The sequence below is a fragment of the Thermobia domestica genome, chromosome 11 (genome assembly GCF_964235325.1).
Source record: "Thermobia domestica chromosome 11, izTheDome1.hap1.1, whole genome shotgun sequence".
Taxonomy (NCBI): Eukaryota; Metazoa; Arthropoda; class Insecta; order Zygentoma; family Lepismatidae; genus Thermobia; species Thermobia domestica.
In genome coordinates, this window is record NC_137464.1 from 57,246,898 (window position 1) to 57,266,352 (window position 19,455).

Consider the following 19,455-nt stretch of genomic DNA (forward strand, 5'->3'; position numbering starts at 1 on the left):
CATCTAGGGTCCAAATCCTAATAACCCCCCAAAAATAAAAGAAATTGGTTCAGCCGTATTAGCGTGATGAGCGGACAAAGGATTTGTACGTTCTCTTTTATATATATAGATAAAATTTTTGATGCGCAAAGCTATTCGTCAATCACTTTGTATACAAAAGGATTTATTAAAGATATATTAGCATTCACTTTCCAGTGACGGTATGACTTCATCACTGAGAAACCAGAGATGGTATGCCTTTTTCACTGAAAAACCAGAGGCGGTATGGCATACCACCATATACCGCCTCACTTCGACCACTGCACAGGTCTATATCTTATAAAGCCTGTCTGCTGAAAGGGACGGTAAACTGAAATTCAAATTAAATCTACATACTGTGGGTGAAACTAATATTGCGGAAATATTCATAACTAGATTTATAACCGAAAAGGAACAAGACTAAGTTCTTCCAATAGGAACATAGAGGCCTACGTTTTCCGAGACAAGACATCGCGTTGACGCCATCTTTTCGAGACGAGACAATCTCAGTTTTTATTTCGTAAGCAATCCTATTGGTATAACCCAAGTTGAGATATGTCCTGGAAAGAAAGAAGACCCCGGGGTCGGGATGTAATTTTCCCATGGCCTACTTACTGAAATTATAACTTATCGTTACAGGAAGGATGAGAGAAAAAAATATATAGGAAGTACATAGTCGGTGTGTTAGTTGACCATACAAAAGTTTGGGTTAATCGAGTTTTTTTTTTATTATTATTATTATTGAGCCAGATATTATTCATTTATAGGTTTCAGATACAGCAATAGGCCATTTTATACTGAAATATTTTAACAATTTGATAACATAGGTAACAATTTAATAACAATTTGAGGTCAAGATCGTACAACACAACAGCGACATTACAAAAATAGCTTATTTATAGATGATCTGAAAGTATACTCACTTGAAAAAAACGTCTACAGTTTCTGGTAACTGATTATAGGTACTGACAATTCGGTTTAGAAGGGGCCTTTGGACAATATTAGCTCTCGCGGTTTGATTGTAAAAGATATCACTAGATCATGTTGTTCTAGCATGCTGATTGGACTAGCAACTTTCCGCTCTTGGATTAGTCGAAAAACAGAGATATAGCTTCCCAAAATTTGTAGGGCCAACTTCACTCCAGCCCCACAAAAGTTTTGGGCTAGCCGACATTGCATTGGATCAGATAGTAGTCCATTTGGCTGGTTGATCTAGAAACTTTTAGTGCTGGGGCTACTCAAGTTTCAGAGAAATTTGCAAAAAGTGGGATTGATGCTATTTATGTAAGTGATATCTTCACTATTATCATTAAGTTAGCTGATAATCTTATTGGGCTAAATAGTTGCCTACTCTTGATGGGCTATTAACCCATCTCATAGCGTTTGAACCATTAAAAGAACAGAAGTACAGCTTCTCGAAATTTTGATGGGCAACGTAAAGTTGGACTTGCAAAAGTTAGTACTAGCCGAAATTTTTATTGCGTCAGATAGTACTCCATTTGGGCTGGTTACACTAGCAGCTTTTTGCGTTTGGTCTCTTCCAGTTCTAGAGATATGGACAGTTAAATTTGTAGAAGGTGAAATTAGTGCTATTTAAGTTTATGATGACACTATTTTCGAGGCACGAGAATTTATTTTGGGGTTCCAAAGATTTTCGGGGGGATACAAATTCAGTATGAAAATAAACTATATCATATTAAAATTTGTAAAATCACCAATAAAATTAGACTAAATTTACAGGAAAATTGGGACTTCAGGAGGGTTTGGACCCCTAGGACCCACCCAATGCGTAGGTCTCTGCTATTATCGTAAATTTATATGATATTCTTATAGGGTTAGGTGGTACTCTTTATCGGCTAGCTAGCCCATTGTACTATAGCTTTTGACCACACACTGAGCACACTTACAGCTTCCCAAAATTTGGAAAAACGAAAATGAAATCTTCCAGGTTAAGAAAATGAAATGAAATCTTTGTGTTTAAGTTGAGAAATTTGATGTAATAAGGGCGTAAGCGAGTTTACGCCCTTTTTGCATCAAACTCATTTGTGGCTTTCGCCATGCTTGTTTAGCCTCCTGGTAACATTTCAATTCAATATCGGAATAAAATGCGGCATATTACATTGTTTTATGTAAGAAAAATGAAACCTTTGAGTTTTACGTCCCACGATTATGCCGGTTAGGCTAATGGAGACGGTGATGATGAATAATGAATGAAATGATGGAATGAAGAAAGTGGGAGTAAACGGGAGAACCCCGAGGAAACCCACGCACTCGTTGTTTGTCCACCACAAAGTTCACTTGGCAGCAGCTGGGATCGAACCCGGGACCCCAAACACCAGAGGTGAACGCTCTACCATTGAGCCACCGCGGCCCCACTGTTTTATGTAAGAAAAAAAAAACATTACTTAAATTTTCAATATCGTTTATCTCCAACTGCATGTTTCAGACTTATGCCCTTAGTGCATCAAACTCCTCAATTATGCCTGTTAAGCTAAGGGAGACCATGACTAAAGCAAGTGAATGATGATGGAAGGTTTGATGGAATGAGAAAGTGGGAGGAAACTGGAGTACCTCGAGAAAACTCACTAGCACGATGTTGTCCACCACAAACTTATCTGGCCGGGAACCCAGCGTACCAGAGATAAGCGCTCTACCACTGAGCTTTCAGTTTAACGTCCGACGATTATGCCTGTTAACGTCCCACGATTATGCCTGTTAACGTCCCACGATTATGCCTGTTAACGTCCCACGTTTATGCCTGTAACGTCCGACGATTATGCCTGTTAACGTCCGACGATTATGCCTGTTAACGTCCGACGATTATGCCTGTTAACGTCCCACGATTAGGCTGAGTGAGATGGATGATTAAGGCATGTAAATATGATTTCAAGGCTGTTAAATCACAACATTCATAGGCCTTTTGTGACGCTGAAGAATTAAGGGAATTAGGGAAGAAGAATTAACTTCTAGATGAAATTAAGGGAAAAAATCAAGGCATAGGGCTAAATTTTGTACCTATATTTATAAAACAAGACGAGACAAGCTCTTCAAGAATCGAGACAAGATAAGACTTCTACAACGTTTACTAGAGGAAACAAGACAACTTTATTTCTCGTCTTGTCTCATCTTGAGGGCAATACCTTCGCTGGAAAAATGTATTGGACATTTATTATGGTAACTCGGACTGCAGTTTACACCAGTCGTAGGTCTATGTCCCATTTTGATACTGAAAAAGGACGCTTAAGCCTTAACTAACAACAATGACTAAGTTAGGCATCTTTAAGACTTTCTTTCTGTGAATCGTACTAGGGATACGCACGAGACAAGATTTGTGGCTGTCTCGTCTCGAAAATGTGCTGTAAAAGTGACGTCTCGACTCGAAAAATGTATATTTTTCCATTGTAAGAGCCGTGTCTCGACTCGAATTTTGTCAGGAAAATCCTGTCTCGACTCGTCTCGTGCGCATCCCTAATCGTGACCAACTTCGGCTGGTTTCCCTGCATTTAAATACTCTAAAATAGTGCTGTTAAAACTATGGCTTACTCGAACAATTCTTCGAATAGTTATTCTGTTGTTACTTGAAATGAAATGAAATGAAATCTTTAAGTTTTACGTCCCACGGTTATGCCGATTAGGCTAAAGGAGACGGTGATAATGAGAGATGAGTGAAATGGTGGAATGAAGAAAGTGGGAGGAAACGGGAGAACCCCGAGAAAACCCACGAGCACGGTGTTTGTCCACCACAAAGTTCACTTGGCGGGGGCTGGGATCGAACCCGGGACCCCAAGCACCAGAGGTGAACGCTCTACCACTGAGCCACCGCGCCCCCCCTGTTGTTATTTGAGTATTCTAGTAACGAAATAGTATTCATTTTCAATGTTTGAAAAATTATTCGTTATTCGAACAATTATTCAAATTTCGAATTGTTCGAATATTACAATAATGAATTATTCCAATTTTTTACAGCACTAATCTAAAGAAAACTCAGCTCAGATAAGTTTTGATTGGACGATGTATGTTAAGCACATCGAAATAAAAATGAAATGATTTCTTTAAGTTTTACGTCCCACGTATAAAGGAGACGGCTAAAGGAGACGGTGACGATGAGAAATGAATGAAATTGTGGAATAAAGAATAGGGGTGGAAATGAGAGAATCAGAAGAAAAGACACGCATACGGTGTCTGTCCACCACAAAGCGCACTTGCGCGTGGGACCTGGGTAAGATTCCCGGCGGGAGCTCAAGTAGTTCGGATCCAACGCTAAGCTGTAGGTTCACGTTTCACACAGCCTTGCTGTTAAACGCAACGCTAAACTCAAAAAAATAAAATCAAAAATCACTCTTGGCTATGTCGATAATGTAGGCAAGAGGGACCCAGGTTTGATACCCGGCACCAGCTCATGTGTTTCGTATCTCTATGTTAACTCTTGGTCCACGTCTCATAAAGTTTCGCTGCTGAAAGAGACACTAAACTCAAATCAAACAACCAGTTCCTTCCAAATGAGCTTTGTGGTGGACATACACCGTGTGCGTGGGTTTTCTAGAGGTTCTTCCGTTTCCTCCCACTTTTTTCATTCCACCATTTCGTTCATTTATCATCATCACCATCTCCTTTAGCCTAGCCGGCTGACGTAAAACTTAAAGATTTAATTTTATTTCATTTCAAATCAAACAAACAAAAAAAAAATATACATAAACAAACAGAAGAATGTTTTTAAGTCTACTCAGAATTATCGTACACCTGGTAACCCTGAACTCTGATTCACTTGTTACTCCGCAGGGCAAAGGGGCTTGTAGTGAAGAGCTGCATATATCTTGTAGGGGTCAATCCTCTCCTACTCTTCTCACATGGTACGTCAAGAATCTAACTACTAAACAATACAAAAAAAAAAAAAAAAAAAAAAAACGAGTGATCTTGCCGACCCAAGATTGCTGGCGTGACACACACCACACACAAGATGTTACGTGACAAAGACAAACCAGAGAGATCTTTCATTACTTTCTCCGGGTGATGTTGTTAAATTGTCACCGCGCTGTGTTGGAAAGATTACGTACGACAATGAGGTCCTATGTCTGTATCTATTGGAATCTTCTTCGACCTGTCAAGGTTATTACTACAATATTATGATTATTATTACATTAGGAGGAAAGAAAAACATATTTCTGCTCTGTTTCTCATAAACATATTGTCACTTCTGGAAATCCATCAAACATGAATTGAAACAAAATAAACGTGAGTCGTCCCAGCTTCCTCAACAATCATCAACACTGTTTTCTTTTCTTTCCTTTTCACATTTTCACTATAAACAAAACAATTAGCTCCTTTTGTTTCTTTATAAAACCAGGATGGGTTTATTATTAATAATTATACATAGATTAAAATTATTGTTTATGCTGATAAATAAGTGTTGTTTAAGGACTATAATAGTGCATTGTCTTTGCAAATAATGCACCTTCTGAAGTATAATAATTGAAAAGAGTATCCGTTTGTTTAGAATTCATATAACAACACTTCGTATTTGTAGCTTTGTTCGTTTGTTTGTTTCTTCTGGAAATGCTTGGCAATTAAGGCTCAATTAATGGATAGTAAAGTAATAAAATATAATGAAGATACACAGAGTTGTTGTGCACACTTGCACTACAGTTCAGGAAACTAGAAGTTGATATTATGTTGGCATGATAGCGGAATCAGAGAGTAAGAGGAACAACCAAGGATGTAGAGATATCTAAGAAAATCCATGAAAGATGATTGCAGTGTTGTGGCTATCTAATGATAAAAAGAAACGATTACTGGGTCAGAAGAGTGATGGCAGTAGAAGTGAATGGGAAGAGAGGTAAAGGAAGACCCAGAAAGAAATGAGTGGCTAATATTAAGTATGACTTGGGGGAGAACAGTCGAATGGAGAAGGAATTCCAGAACAGGGCAACGGTCGACTCCACATAAGTCGGGAGGGGGGGCTGAGAGAAAGAACAAGAAGTGAATAAGTTTCTGATGGAAGAAAACAATTAAGAGTCTTCATCCCGTCGAAATTAAAATACCACTAATTTTACAATAATTATGTAATATCTTCAAATAGATAAAAGATAATCGAAATATGGAACAAGAGCGCCCTAGACAATATTATTTTGCCTGAGGTACCGTTATCACAAGTCACCTAGTGGCTTTATTTTTCAGCTGTTTAGAAACGCGAAAATAAATGCTGATTTTCAAAATGGCTCGAAACCGAAAGCAGATAAGTGAGTCGTGATAACGGTTTCTCATGTAAAATAATATTGTCTAGGGCGCTCTTGTTCCACATTTTGATTATCTTTTATCTATTTGAAGATATCACATAATTAATGTAAAATTAGCTGTGTTTTAATTTCACCGGGATACATGATTAGGTTTCTAATTATAAACAGATATTATTTCAAGTCCTATTTTCTACCATCACTGAACATTGCATCAATTTTACATTTAATTCACTATGATCTATATATTAAAATACTAGGTTTACATGTTTGTCTCCAAAGAAAAGTTTATATGTTTGTCTTCAATCCTTTCGACAATGAGATCTCGAAAACCACAAGTGCCATTTTCGCTGGTCGATTTCAAATTTTGTGTTGATTGTCCAGTTCTAATTAAATATTTTTTTAAAAAACATGGCGGTTATTTCTTTATTACATTTTCAGCGGTACACTGGAAGTGTTGAAATTTAAAAAAAAATCATATTCTATGAGTTATACATTCCAACACAACATATTTATATATAGGATTTCATGCCAAATGATAATGAAAAACAAAGGATAACCATTTATATAGGCTAAGATGAATCTTTATTGTTTGGAGTCCAATGAACATCATATAATACTGACATTATAATTAACTGTGTATGTAATGTATTTGCTTATTACATGCTTCATACAAGAAGAAAGAAAGCAATGATCATACATGAATTAGAAACTCCAACCGGAAGTAGGTTCAATCTTGCAAACGGTGAGAGATATTGAAAATATAACCGAAAAATCTCTCCTTTATCAAGAAGTCTTTCACTTGTGTTTGTAAAGGGACATGTACAGATGTTGTGAGGAATGATAGGAGATTCGTGCTCATATGTGAATGATGCGCTATTTACAGAGCGCAGGTTCAACTTAGTCTATATATTAAAATGCTAGGTTTATACGTTTGTCTCCAAAGAAAAGTTTACATATTTGTCTCCAATTCTTTCGACAACGAGATCTCGAAAACCACAAGTGCTAGAAACGTGTCGTTTTCACTGGTCAGTTGCAAATTTTCAATCTTGCAAACGGTGAGAGATATTGAAAATATAACCGAAAAATCTCTCCTTTATCAAGAAGTCTTTCACTTGTGTTTGTAAAGGGACATGTACAGATGTTGTGAGGAATGATAGGAGATTCGTGCTCATATGTGAATGATGCGCTATTTACAGAGCGCAGGTTCAACTTAGTCTATATATTAAAATGCTAGGTTTATACGTTTGTCTCCAAAGAAAAGTTTACATATTTGTCTCCAATTCTTTCGACAACGAGATCTCGAAAACCACAAGTGCTAGAAACGTGTCGTTTTCACTGGTCAGTTGCAAATTTTGTGTAGATTGTCCAGCTGTAATTAATATTTGAAAAAACATGACTGTTATTTCTTTATTGCATTTTTTAGGGGTACACTGGAAGTGTTTAAAAAAAGTAAAACATCATATCCTACGAGGTATACATCCTAACTTCACATCATTGTATAAGGGAGTAGTATATCTCACAGGCGTTTGTTTCATGCCCAATAGACAATGAAAAACGAAGGATAACCATTTCTCCAGTCTAAGGTGAATCTTTATTGTTTGAAGTGTTTTGTAATTAATTGTGTGTATAATGTATTTGCTTATTATATACTGCATGCAAAAATAAAGAAAACACTGATGATATATGAATTAGAAACTCCAACCGGAAGTAGGCTCAAATCTTGCACACGGTGCGAGTTATTGATAAAATAATCGAAAAAATCTCCCCGTCATGGTATCCATTGCCGATTTTTATCAAGGCGTCTTTCAGTTGTGTCTGTAAAGGTGCATGCACAGATGTGAGGAATGACAAGGAGATTCATACCCATAGGTAAATGATATGCTGTGTAGAGAGCGCAGGTTCAGCTAGTACAGTCATGAACATTAATAAATGGAGGCTGAAACCATTATTTCTTATGGCTCCAACCTCCATTTATTAATGTTCGTGACTGTACATATTAGTCTAATATATAAAATTGAAAGTCACTATGTTTGTGACTTCGTGCCTCTTAAGCCAATCGACCAATCTTGATAAATTTTTCAATATTGATTAGCTTCGGCCTAGGACGTTTTATTTTTTATATTTTTTTTTCAGTTTGATGGTATAACTTTTTATTTTGATGGTGGGGGCAGTGGCGTATTTACGATTTTGTTTCGGGGGGAGCTTTGCTAACTTTCGGGGCAGGCTTTGCCTGAAAATGTGAAAATTCTTCAAGATATTTCATATACTTTACTATAGTAAGTAAGATTTCGGGGGGGGGGCTTAAGCCCGGAAGCCCCGCCCCCTAAATACGCCACTGTGAGTGGAGATATATAGAAACAAATAAAAGAATAACGCTTGAACTACCCGACCGATAACTATCAAATTTTCAATACAGATGAGGTTCGGGCTTGGGATAGTTTTTATCATTTCACTTTGACGGTGCAACTGCGGGAAGGGGAAGTGGGAGATATTTAAAAATGATCGAAAATGACCGATACTAGTGCCCTATATACGGGGTGGTGTATCTTTAATGATGGGTCAAACTTCACGGGATGATGAAGAATGACAAAAGAAGTGATTTAAGATAAGAAGTTGTTATCCGAAAATGCGTCAGTTCTGAACTACATAGCTCGCCGAAAATAAAAAGAAAGAAAGAAAGAAAACACAAACAACAAAACTGAATAGAACAAGAGAACGAATTGTCGGAGAAAGGTCGGGTCAAAGGAAATAGTGCATTATTTGACCTGGAGATTCGATTTATGTACAAATCGATGAGGAACACTAGCGGCGCAATGGAGCCTAAATATGACAGCACTGTTTTGGGATCAGAAACATTGAGTGAAACGTACCGGGAGAATGGAAAAGGACATAAAAACGAATTCGAGACACGGATCCGTATTTGGGAAATGCAGTAATCCCGAGCTATAGCCCGCAAAAATTGCGACTGGCTAATACAAACCAGCGCGAACGAGAGAACGAATTGTCGTAGAAAGATAGGGTCAAAGGAAATAGTGCAGTATTTGACCTGGAGATTTGATTCATGTACAAATCGATGAAGAACAGTGGCGGACCCAGCACACTTTGGAGTACTGATCGTCAGTCCCTTGACTATTCCTTCCCGCATAGGTGGATAGGAAGGGGAGGTTCTATTTCTTGGCCTTCACGATCCACTTATCTGAACCCAATTGATTTCTTCTTGTGGGGTTATTTAAAATATTTCCTGTACGAGACACTTGTACAGAGCGAAATAAACATTCCTTACAAGAGTCCTCGCTGCCTGTGATATCATTAGCACGAAACCAAGCATCTTCGATTTAGGGGAGTTAGGATTTACATTTCTGGACTTTCGGAATCTAAGGTCATGTAGTCCTTCATGATTTGAGGGATGACGTCCCTCGGCGAGCACACAATCCGGGGAAAGGAAAAGAAGAAAGGATTGAGGAAAGAATAAAGCGGGCTGGGACTTATAACTTAGGTACCATCCCGGCATTTGCCTGGTGTGAATGAGGAAAACCCAAAAAAAGGCTGGCCTGAAAAAGCGTGTTACACTTTTTCGACGTAGTGACCCCACCGGAAATCAAACTTGTGGCCGCTCGCACCGAAGGCACGTTAGCGCCTACGCTACACGGAAGTATCTTCGGAGTGGATGAGACAAAAGTTATTACGGCGATGCCATGTCTGCATCGAAACCAGGGGACGCCATTTTGAGCATCTGCTCTGTATGTAAATACATTTGCTCTTCCTATTAATATAATTTTCAGTCTGGTCTAGCCTTAGTATGTGTTGTCCTCCATTACCATACACGCACTGTACGATTGTTGCTCCCAACCCCCTACGTCACTTCGTTGTCGTTTATGCCGATGTATTTCTTGCTCCAAGGATCCTGCTTCTAAGGATCGCTCTCAACATTCGGTGATTTCCGGGCTCTCAGATCCCACACTCTGCCACACTCCTGTCAACTGCCACAATTTATACCGCTTTCGTGACGCCGGTAATTCTTCTCCTGTTTTGTTATGGCCTCTTGAATCACTGTCAATTCTCCCTGACCCTTTTCCCAACGTTCCGGTAGTAATACAGTACATTTTTGTGATTCTTCTCTTGCGCCGCCACTGTTTCTCATTAATTTGTACATGAATCGAATCTCCAGGTCAAATAATGCACTATTTCCTTTGACCCAACCTTTCTCCGACAATTCGTTCTCTAGTTCCGTTCGTTTGTAATAGTCAATCGCAGTTTTGCCTTGCTATAGGTCGGGATTGCTGCATTTCCGAAATAGAGATCCGTCTTTCGCATTGCTTTTTCTGACCTTTCCCATCCTCCCGATAAGTTTTACCCAATGTTTCTGATTCCAAACAGCGCTGTACATATGAGAACCCCTTTGCGCCGCCACTGTTCCTCATCAATTTATATGTGAATTGAAATCCAGGCACTATTTCCTTGGATCCGACCTTTTTCCGACAATTCGTTCTCTAGTTCTTTTCAGTTTTGTTCTTTTTTTTTTTTTTTTTTTTTTTTTTTTTTTTTTTTTTACATTTTCGGCGGGCTATAGCTCAGAACTGACGCATTTTCGGATAACAACTTCTTATCTTATTTTATAACAACTTCTTTTGTCATTCTGCATAATCCCTTGAAGTTTGACCCATCATTAAAGATACACCCTGTGTATATTATTTATTATTTTCTGACTTTTCATTATATTTTCTTTGCTTCTATCGATTTGAGAGCATTTCAATAATAGTAAGAAGTGATTGATGAACGGAATATGTTACTATTTTTTCTTACTTTAACGCAGCCAAGCAGGTATTTGACGCTAGTTATTAAAAACATCAACTTGATACGTCAAAAGTCATTCCATACACGGATAGTGGGTACAAAAGGAACATTTATAAAGTTGTTCCGATCTGGGGTCGCAAGTTAATATTTGAAATAAAGAGGGAACCTTTATATATATATATATATATATATATAGGGTACAGCGGGGTAATTTGAATAATTTCAGACATTTTCTCATATATCTCGGAAACTGTAATTGGTATTCAAATATAAAATTGTGAAAAAAACCTTTGAACCTTACTATAACTTAACAATTTTTCTTGAGATAGTATCTGAGATACATCATTGTGAAATTTGGGTATTCAATTTCCCCGCCGAAATTTGGAAAAACGTAAAAGTGAGGGGCAATTTGAATAACGAGTGGGGTAATATGAATAACCAACAAAATAAACAATCTTTATAGAAATAATGTGTAAACTATTTAATAGTTAGATTGCAATTTCTACGGTAGTTGAAATATGCTAGTTTTGAATGAAAAGAAGTAAGCCTACATAAATTGTAAATATGCGTCACCTATAGCTATCTTTTTGAATGTAGGCCTACACTAAAAAAAAAAAATGTTCAGAACACTGTCTAAGGCAAAGAGCCGTAATTGGTTAATTCATCTTCCATCGTTCGTATTTAACGACAACGACAACAGATAAATTGTTTTCGACCTTCTGCACCGACACAGACTTCGTAGAACTATGTCTTACAACGCTGGCAACGAATCCAGTCTCCCTTTCTAGCAGAACGTTCTGAATAGTAATTAAGAAGGCAAAAACAACAATTCCTTGTTTGACTTTCATTGCCTGCAGCCATCTTTAGACTTAGGCCTACATTTTTGTCACTGGAAGGGGTAGAGGATATCAGTTTCTTTCGAGCATTCATTAGTTTTTTTCTTGGTAGGTTCTGTATTAGCACTCTGTTTTCTTGTAGTGTCATTGGATTTTGTTGCACCCGATGCTTGCGTCTTTCCTCGGAGGTGTTTTATTCTCATTGCCCGAATACTTTCAGAAGTTGTGTGGCATGATTTTCCTGCGACACGACGTCTCTTCTGCACACAAACTTTTTCTGGGCTGGGAAGCACTTGTTGTATGGATTGGTCTAATTTCACTGCTATTCAAATTGCCCCGTTTTGAATTATCCAAATTGCCCCGCAGTCGACGAATACTCCATTCAGAACGTGGTATGAAAACTGCTGATTAGTTGACACCAGTATACAGTATATCAATGCCCCACATGCTACTGATACTATTATAATCCAGAGCGGTTTCATTTTATCCAGTTAATAAGAAGGAAAGCTTAAGGAAACAACGTTGAAAATTATAACGACCTAAAAATACACACATTCGTACTTACCTTGCAGCAAACAAAAAATCGTATAAGCCTTCAGAACCGAAGGAATAGTTTGTATTTCTGAGAGCGACTTCTACAAACCACCACCTACAAATCCACCTCAGATTCACTAACATGGCGAGCCGCGTTTCCACTCCAGCTGGCAAAAGGCTTAACATTATTCAAATTCCCCGCCTATTCGAATTACCCCGCTGTACCCTATATATATATATATATATATATATATATATATATATATGCCGAAGTTCAATGCCGCATTCACAAAAGCTCTCCACTGACTTCTGTCCTTAGCCAAATGGTTCCAATTTCTACTTTGTATTCCTATTTCTGCGAGATCCATCTTAATATTGTCCTCCCATCTGTATCTAAATCTTCCTAATGGTCGTTTTCCGATTGGATTTTCCAGTTAAAACTTGGAAAATGTTTCTACTTTCTTTTTTTTTTTTTCATTGTTGCTACATGACCTTCCCACCTAAGCCCACATTGGATTGAGTCACCTACAGTAAAAATTTATGAATGGGCACCTGTTTTATGTGTGTATGTATGGAAATAATTACTGAAACGTTGTAAAGAATTGCTAAAAGATTCTGAATGTTGGAAAATTAGATTAAATAAACTACGTTTGAGATTAATCAATACAATTATTCTATTAGGACAGGTAGGTTCTATTACCATTGCAACTAGCCCTCTTTGCTAGTCCAGTGAATATGTTTGGCACCTTTGGTTTGTACAATATTGAATGCATTGTGGTGATTCGGATTCCATAGGTCCTATTAATCTGCAGATCTTCGTCTTATATGGTAGAAAACAGACGGTAAGCTACAGCAAGATTTTCGACCCACATGTTTCTGTCTTCTTGCTAATACACAGAAACTTGTATTATATAACTTTTTGTCATGTAAATCCAGCAATCTTGATTGAATTTATAAGCAAATACTTCCGATTTTAATGAATTTCGCTAGAAGTCTCCAAACAGCATTGGTACATTTATATAGTCAGTATGTATACTTAAACCTGAAACTTAAACTTCAAGTAAAACTAAAGACGGCAATGACCTTTGACAGCGAAATTGATGATTTAGACAAAGAGGCAGATGCCATAAAAAAAAAGGTCCTAAAGCCCTTTTCCAAAAACAAGCTGTCAAATATGGTAAAGGAGATATGAGTCAATGTCCTGACACGACAATAAAAGCAAAATTACGAATACTTCAACTAGGCTTTGAATCCACGATTTTTTTCAACCATTCTTATTTGATGTAACTAAACAGTACCCATTGTATTTCCCCTCAGCAATACCAAATCTTACGTGTAGGCATTTTTGCCGCCATTTACTCTGCCTTCGTTTAAACAAAGCTGAGAGTAAAAGTAAGAAATGAGTCTTATTCTAACTTAACTGACAGAATAGCGACCAGTGAAAAAGACAATTTTGTCTCGGTTATTTATTATTGAGCAGAAGAATTACCAAACATTGTTCGGTTGAAAGACATGTGTTCATAGGTATAGCTTGAATTCCTACTTCTTTTTTTATACTTTCTGTAAAGAAATATTGCTGGTACCTGATCAACACATGTGGATGGCTGGGGGAACAACCACGTTGAATGACACATGAAAAAGAATTGTCTTTTTGGATGCGTTGTTTTGTTTATCTGGAGAGGAGCCAACTCACGACCCAAAGTGTCGGGTGAAGGACCAGCTAGGAAGGAAGGAAGTGAATATGTGTACCTATACTCGTACGGGTAGACACATACTTACATACAATCACAAAATCTTCAAGAAAGACGTCTAACGCCCAAACATAGAATATGCTTGTATATACACACATACGCCTCCACATATTGTATTTTCTTACCATTGAATGAACTTTCTGAGAATGATTTTATTTTATACTGCTTCTCTTCATATTATCATATTAACAAACCTTTGTATTTATGGTTAACCTTGGCCTTCAAATCATTGTGTTCATCATATTGACCAGAAGTACCATTGTCATTGTTCCGCATTTTTCTAAAACAAACTATGAATATTATATTTTCTAAACTAGTATATTGTTTTCCGTTGTCAAACAATTTTGCGTTTTAACATTATGAATTGTTTCTTTTTTATCTTTTGCATACATTATGAGAAAGTTACTGAAAGCGCGTATATGATGAATCAGACGGTTGTAAAGTGAGTTCACCCTAATGTCCGATTTGAAAGGATCGGTCGTTGATCTCAGGCAATTTTCAAACTTTTTTTTTTTTTTTTTCGCTTTACGTCGCGCTTAAGTTCGAATTTGCTGAAGTGACTGCCAAGAAGAAAGTGTTACTTGGTCTGTTTATGGTGCAAGTGCATGGTACAACACACGTTAATTTGGGCATCTGATCAACTTATATCAAAACTAGTGATGCTATACATTGTTGAAGTTATCGATCGTCCCTTTCACTAATTTCAACCACAAGCTATAGGCGTCCCACAAAATACACATAAGTTCTATAAAAAAATCTGTGAGAGATTAATAAATATTTAGAAAAAATGTGTTAAAGAAAATTGGGAAAAACGCGTTTCCTAATTATTGGCCCATTTCAACTGCAAACAATTAAGACGATTGGAAATTCTCAATATATATACCAAATTCGACACAGTTGTATATTTATAGAAAGTTGTTATAGAATTTTTTAATTTAAATCATCAGGAGAGAGTAAAGTAAGTCCTGATATTTGATTGACTTCAAATTGCAAAAGTGGAAATTGCGTGAAAACCTCAATAAACGCATACGTACATTATGTTGCGTTAAAATCAAATTATACCTACGAAAGTTATAGAACATATATTTTTTTAACCTGAAGGGAGGGAAAGAAGCTCACACAACTCTTGAAGTTAACAAGTTCTCGATTGATTTTTAAATCGAAGTAGTGAGAATGATTGTAAACCCTCGTAAAAGTACACGGGGTTACTACATCCACTGCTTACTGTTAACAGATTTTAACACAGCACCGGGAATTACGGAAAAAAGTGTCAAAAAATATATAATGTTATACCAAAATCGAATGAGTTTTATATAAGTTATCACGGTTTCACCTAGAGAGGCTTTTGCCTGGCAAATTCTTCTCGGCACTAAAGTTACAAGTTTCATATTTCGAGTTTTGAATTTCAATAAAACTTCATATCGTTTCTGATATGTATTATTTTTCTGATCTAACAAAGTGATAAATTACGAAGTGGTTCTATCTGTTTTACATTTATCTTTTGGCGGAATAGAATCTACGTAGAAAAAGTTCTACTTAAAAAACTTTTTTGTTGTTCTATTTTTTTTTTTTAAAAAAAAAAAGAAAATCAGTAATTGTATTAAAAAATCAGTTCAATAATTTCTGAGGTAATCACGTATCATCATATATTTAGATATACACGTATCAGTTGTATAGAAAATAAAACCTTTGTATTTTTCTTAAAACGTAAATAGAGCTCGCGAACACATTTGACCACAAGTCAGTAGTTCTAACGAGGATAATGAGCCCTATCACGAGCAAGTGCAATCTCCATTGATAGCGAGTCCGAACCCTTACAAATATTAGCCTAATGAGGTAAATGAGTATGAATCGTGCTATCATGAGCTTTAATGAGGATACCAAGCTTGTGCACAGGTGAGTTCATATATGAACCTAGTGAGCCTGAACCCATAGACAAACAACCTAAGGCTGAGGCAAAAGACAATAGAAAACATAAAAAAACATTTGGATTTAAGTTTAGCATCTCATTTAGCAACGAGGCTATATGAGACGTGGACCTACAGTTTAAGGTAAGATCCAAATCGCATTATCTCCCGCGAAAATACGAAAAATATCATAAGATAGAAATAAAGTGAGCTTGTGTTCCTTGGGACAGAATAATTCTCATTCTTTATTTATCATATCGTCGCTTGAGAATCAGAGGAATGTAACTCCAGTTTCGTAAGTTTACAGGCGAGAGGACAAAAATAGTATTTTCTTAGAAAGATGTGTTTTTAATAAGATGGTAATTGAGCTACATTACAACAGATGATGGACAAGGAGAATAGATGGTGTTCTGTTCCATTTACACCAAGTGGGGCTTTCAAAATTATGTCCAAACATGAAGAACACGAAAACCGCATTTTTGGAGTTACGTTCCTCTGGTCCTCATGCGACGATATCTTCAATATCTGTCAATATGTTATATGAGAACTTTGAATTAGCCATTTCCCTTTATAAAATAAACAAACATACAATGTAGGAATTCTGGATGCTACAAATTTCTCCTTAAATAATAATAACAAATATAAAATGTACGAAGTTTTTATATCCAACTTGCGTTGGGAAATTTTGGTTTCTTCTCTCTCTCTCTTTCTTCTTGTTTGGTACCGTAACCTACCAATATATTTAAATTTTGTTATATTACCATATTTGTAGTGTTTTTTTAGTGACTACTGAATGAGTTTTGTGCAATTGTAAGTTCAGTGTAATAATGTGCGTTTATTATATATTACTTTCTTTAAAATACTTATTAATACAAATAGTGCTCAATTAATGCTGATTACTGCCCGATTCCCAGAATTAGTACTGGTTTCGTTAAAAAGTTAGGGCCCAACTAATGTGGCTAAGCCAATCACTTTCTCCGAATCCAAAAATTTTCGCGCCAGAAATTAGTGTTAATTTGTGCTGGCCTTGTTGAGAAGTTAGGGCACAACTAAAATAGATCGGCCAACTTCGCACTGGTTCAACCACTTTCTTCGATTCCAAAAATTGTCGTGCCAACAATTACTTCTTTTGTCCGATTCCCTGAATTAGTATTGGTCTCTTTGAGAAGTTAAGGCACACCAAAATGGCTGGGTAAACTTCACGTTTGCTGGGCTCTTACTCATCAACGAGGACAGCATAATTCAACACCATTAATTAGCATTAATTAGGCGCTAATTTCTGGCGCGAAAATTTTTCGACTCGGAGCAAGTAGTTGGCCTAGTCACATTAACTGGACCCTAACTTCTCAACCAGACCAGCACTAATTCTACAGCATTAAATAGCACTAATTCGGCACTAATTCCTCGCGTAAAAGTGTTTGGGCCAGTGTAAAGTTGCCCCAGCAATTTTTGCTGTGTCCTAACTACTTAACGAAACCAATACTATTTCTGGATATTGGACCCTAATTAGCATTGATTCTGTACTAACTTCTAGGGCAGTATTTTTTTTTCTATTCAGTGAAAGTGATTGTACCAACGTAAGTAGACCCAGTCACTTTTGTTGGGCTGTAACTTCTCAATAGTATCAGCACTAATTCTGGGAATCGGCACTAATTAGCTCTAATTACTGGCGCCAAAATTTTTGAATTCGGAGAAAGTGGTTCGACTAGTGTGAATTTGACCGAGCCACTTTTTGCTAGGCGCTAAGTTGTCAAGGAGACTCGTACTAATTCTGAGAATAGGGCACCAGTTATCACTAGTCCGATACTAAAGATATACCACATTGACTTGACACCTAGCTTTTCGTTCCAAGCGCTGCTATCGGCTGAAGGAATTCCACTCTCTTTCGCTAAAGCTCTCTCGCTTAGCAACAACTGAACTCTTATTGGCTCAACGCGTAGGTGTGTCGAGGGCATGAGCTTTAGTTCGCATTTTTGCCACGGCTCAAGACATTTTGGCAACACTATAGTTCCTGGAGCGAAATATTTTGGATTTAGAAAAAGTGGTTGGACCAATTTTACGGACGTTCCGTTCTTCCCATGACAAAAAACAAGATGTTATACATGTAGCGTTTGTGAAGTTAGCTAAAGGTAACTTGTAAATTTCATTATAAATGGTGCTTTATTCATAACTAGCTGAAATGCTCGTTCTTCGCACGGAGAGAATAGGTTTATGGGAAATATTTGAAACCCCTTCCCCCCTTACAATAGTTATTTCAATGTAAGTGAAAGAAGGTACTCTACTTTTGCCATAAGTATTGTAGCTAACAGTTTGAACACTTTCGATAAATCACTGGTTTCTACATTAGTTCACATTGCATTTGAATTTTGAAACTTTTCCGTATAATCATAATTATTAGCGTCACGGTCATTCAAAAAATGTATATATTTTCTTTTGACACTCTATATTTCTCGGGTACATGAAAAGTAGTCTCAAAGAGGCTACGGGTAAAGATACATATTTAGTGAGCCAAGGTAGATAGAGAACATCAAAGCAGTATCGGTACCTGATTTTGCGGAAAATGACGCGGGACTTACACCAATAAGTGTAAGTGATAGCAGATAACTTAAAACGAGAAGAAAGTATAAATCATCGACATATGGAAAATTTGGAAGATGCAGGTGGCCTTAGAACTAAATCAAAAACAATTTCTTAGAAAAGAAGTGTTAATGAATAATAAGCACGTAGAAGGTAGTGTTGTTGACAGAAAAGTTAAGTGGCAACGACAGTAAAGGGCAAAAGGTATAAGAATTGTGTAATAACAGCCTTTAGATGTATGAATAGGTAAAAGAATGTTTATAGGATTTAAAAGGAGTAAATAAAAAAAAAATGGAAGTCGGAAAGACTTTGACATATAAGGAAACGAAAAGGAAAAGTAATACACATTAATAATGATTACAGATTGCTCTACTTTGAAAGCAGCATTTTTCCCTGTCTTTTAGTTCCATTAAGTGCTAGTGACCAGGTGTGAAACAACCATAAAATTCTTTCGAGTTGACGTTAGACAACATCTGAAAACTTCTTGAAGATGGATGTTACACCTATCATATGCTCTTTTAAGTGGGGTGACTTGTGAGAATGCTCATAAAAGCAAGTGGTGTATAACAACATTTATTATTTTTTTCTTTTTTTTTATTATCCCCGTGTTATCTCATTCTCGGCAGGGGTTACCACAAGGTCCCCTGATGAAGTGACGCTGGTTTATTGAACTTTGAACCTAGCACACGCCCCTGGAAGGACAGTGCTTGCAGCGGTGGACAGGTGCCTAGAGTGTGTACATATGTGTGCATGCCTTTAGAGAAGGGGAAAGTGTTTATAGGGGAAGACAACGGAAGAAGAATGT